At 37.8% G+C, this 3,622-nt stretch overlaps 1 non-coding gene across 1 annotated transcript; it reads left to right on the top strand.

The window, feature by feature from the left end:
• Positions 1–256: 256 nt before the first annotated feature.
• Positions 257–360, top strand: LOC112804593 (small nucleolar RNA R71). The gene has a single exon (XR_003203205.1). It is a non-coding gene; the product is annotated as a small nucleolar RNA R71 (small nucleolar RNA).
• The last annotated feature ends 3,262 nt before the right edge of the window (positions 361–3,622 follow it).

Raw genomic sequence — 3,622 nt, 5'->3', positions numbered from 1 at the left:
CATTTTGTTCTGAGCCAATATGGCATTCAGAGCATTAATTTCAAGAACTCATTTCCTCTGAGGCGTCCCATTACTCACAAAATTCCTCTTAGAAGTGTACATGAATTGGTTATTTGCAACCATGTCAATAAGTTCTTGAGCTTCTGTAGGCATTTTCTTTAGGTGAATGGATCCACCTGTAGAATGGTCCAGTGACATCTTGGAGAACTCAGATAGACCATAATAGAATATATCCAAAATGGTCCACTCTAAAAGTATGTCAGAAGGACACTTTTTGGTCATCTGCTTGTATCTTTCCCAAGCTTCATAGAGGGATTCACCATCTTTTTGTTTGAAGTTCTTAACATCCATTCTAAGCTTGCTCAGCTTTTGAGGAGGAAAGAACTTAGCTAAGAAGGCCATGACCAGCTTATCCCAAGAGTCCAGGCTATCTTTAGGTTGAGAGTCCAACCAAATGGCAGGGATTAAGATGCTTCTTCCATCAAATTTGGAAGTAGGTGTAGTATAATCACCAAGCATCCTCCTTGCATGATTGTTGTTGGGTTCGGCTGCCATATCCTTTTCTTGTTCGAAAATTTCAGTAAGGTTGTCTCTGGCTTGTTGTAATTTAGCTTCTCTTAGTTTCCTCTTCAGAGTCCTTTCAGGTTCAGGATCAGCTTCAACAACAATGCCTTTTTCCTTGTTCCTGCTCATATGAAAGAGAAGAGAACAAAAAAGGAAGAGGAATCCTCTATGTCACAGTATAGAGATTCCTTTATGTTAGTAGAAGAAAGAAGGAATAGAAGAAAGAAAAGGTAAGAATCCAAACACAAGGGGGAGGATAGGTTCTGATAACATGTCATCATATACCTATTTTTCTATGCTTTTTCATACAAGAAATTGATGATTTGTGCTTAAATATTGAATGCTTTTGTACTTAAGTGATATATTTTCTTGATATTTTAATTTTATAAATCTTGTAGGAAATAAGAATAAAAAGAAGCAAAGAAGCACAAAAAAAGGAGAAAAAAAGAGCTTTGGGACACACTTTGAAGTTGGAGCACACTTTGGAGCCTTAGACCACGCTTTTAAAAGCGTGGCCCATGACAAAATCAAAGAGGAAAACACCCAGCACGCACACTGCCCTGCCCTTGCCAAGGGCAGGGCAGAATCATAATGAAGCAAAGTGAGGATGAAGCAAATTTTGGCTAAGTTAAAATCTGGGCGCTCACAGCATGACCATGCCTACTTCAAAGGGCTATAACTTGAGCTACAGATGTCCGATTGATGTGCTTCCAGTTGCGTTGGAAAGCTGACATTCAGAGCTTTGAAATCCATATTTGGCGTCCAATTGGGGCAGGAACGAAAGGCATCTTTAAGGGCCAAAAATAAACAAAAATAAACCAAGGAAAAGGAGTTTTCATTTCTGTTTTGAATCTGGATTGAGAGTGAAGGAATTCTGTTTCCCTTTTGGTCTAAGATTTCTCTTGTTCTTCTTCTGCAAACTTTCAAGTGAATTGCAATTTGAATCAAAGTTCTCTTACTGCTTTCATCTTTAATTTTCTTGCATCTTGTTTGCTGTTGGATCAAGGAAGGGATTGAGATCTAGACTTGTTTTCTAGTCTCTTTGATTCCCTGAGATAAATTTTATTTTGCAATTTATCTAAGCTCTTTGCTACTCTTCTGTTTTTCTTTTACTGTTTCATTGAAATTATCAAATGCTCTTTGAGATTTGAGAATTGATCTCAGTCTTCTGCTACGTTTACTTTTCTGAAATTTCCTTTCCTGCATTCTACACTTTCACATTTCTGTCCATATTGAGCTTGATTTAATTTCCTGCACATTTACATTTTCTGAAATTTAAATTTCTAGTTGCTTAATCTATTGCCTTCTTTAATTTCCAGCACCCAACCCCCTTTACATTTAATGCAATTTACATTTCTTATCATTTAAGATTCTTGTAATTTACATTTCTTGCTCTTTAAGTTACTTGCCAATTTACTTTCTGCATCTTTAAGATTTCTGCCATTTACTTTCTGTTGGCTACATTTCATCCAATATCCCTTCAATGTTAGCTTGACTAAACTAATCACCCACTAAAGTTGCTTGATCCATCAATCCCTGTGGGATCGACCTCACTCTTGTGAGTTATTATTACTTGATGCGACCCGGTACACTTGCCGGTTGGATTTGTGTGTTGGAAATTCGTTTTCCATAAAAACACCATCAAGTTTTTGGCGCCGTTGCCGGGGATTGATTAGATCAACAATGATTAAGTGGGTGAGAAGTCTAGATCAAGCATTTTCTTTATTTTTGTTCTCTGTTCTAAGTTGAAACCAAGGTGTTTGAGTTATTGCCTCACTAAGAAATTCATCTTTGAGATATGAATTTCAATTTCCCTTGGTGTTGTGTTTTACAAAATTCAAATGGAGTTCAACTCATCTTATGATCAAACAAATTTTATGGGATATTACCCACCATCACCAATCTCTAATGGTGGCTGGGAATATCACCAAGAGAATACACATTCTGAGCACTCCAATTCATGGAGATTTGCTTCAGAGACACAAGATGAGAAAGAAAATCATATGGGATACCAACCACCACCACAAAATGATTCATATCATTATCCTCATGGTGGATGGAAGTATCACCAAAGAATGGAAGAGCATCCACCCTCACGTCCCAGTTTCTCATTTGAAAGTTCTTCATCACTTGATTATGATTACTCTCAACCTTCATCTCTTGAACTAACAGATTGGGATTACCTTCAAGCCATTGAAATACATAGAAAACGCGTGGAAAGATACACACAACCCCAATCCTGGACAGAAATCGTATTCAAGAAGATGAATGTGTTCTCAGAGCAAATAAGGAGGAACTTAGAACCATCCAACAGTGAGGATGAAGACAAATTTCTGAAGGATAAAGAGGAAGGGCAAGATAAGGAGGCTACTACATCAAGTGAACTTTCAATGAAGAATGAGGTGGTTGAAAATGAAACTGCACTTGAGATGAAAAGGGAACATGAACATTCACAACCCTCACAAACTTCCCTTGAATCTGTGATCGAAAAATATGAAGAGGAGATGAAGAAATCTTGGGAAGAACAACAAACATCCTCCATAAAAGGACTATTAAGTCAAATGTTGGGTGCAAGGGAGGAAGTGGAGGAGCAAGAAAGTGAGGAAGTCATTCCAAACTCAAGTGAAGCAGAGAAGTACATAGAGGAAAAGCTCATGGAGCCACCAATTCAAAAGGCCCTGGATGAATACAAAACTCCAATAATCACACAGCAAACAAGTCTTGAATTCAAAGAAGTGAAGGCAACTAACAAGAGCACTAATTCTGTCCCTAATCCAGCAAGCAAGATCAATCAAGCCATTTGCAAAAAGAAGCTTGCTGAGGAAAGGCCAAGGCAAGGGACAGTAGCTGAATCTTCTCCCTATTTGAGGTCATTCCTCTTAACAAACTGGAAGAAGAGGAAGAAAGTGAAGAGCAACATGTCAAGCTAATGACACTAAAAGAGCACTTGTTGGGAGGTAACCCAACTGTAGGTACATTTCTTTCTATGCTTTGTTTAAATTCAATAAATTGGCATATGGTTACATTCTAAGTTTGGTGTTGCCTTGCAACAAATTGT

Source organism: Arachis hypogaea, chromosome 5 (genome assembly GCF_003086295.3).
Source record: "Arachis hypogaea cultivar Tifrunner chromosome 5, arahy.Tifrunner.gnm2.J5K5, whole genome shotgun sequence".
Lineage (NCBI taxonomy): Eukaryota > Viridiplantae > Streptophyta > Magnoliopsida > Fabales > Fabaceae > Arachis > Arachis hypogaea.
The sequence above is the reverse complement of the archived record's forward strand: the minus strand, read 5'-3'. Positions and strand labels throughout refer to the sequence as shown.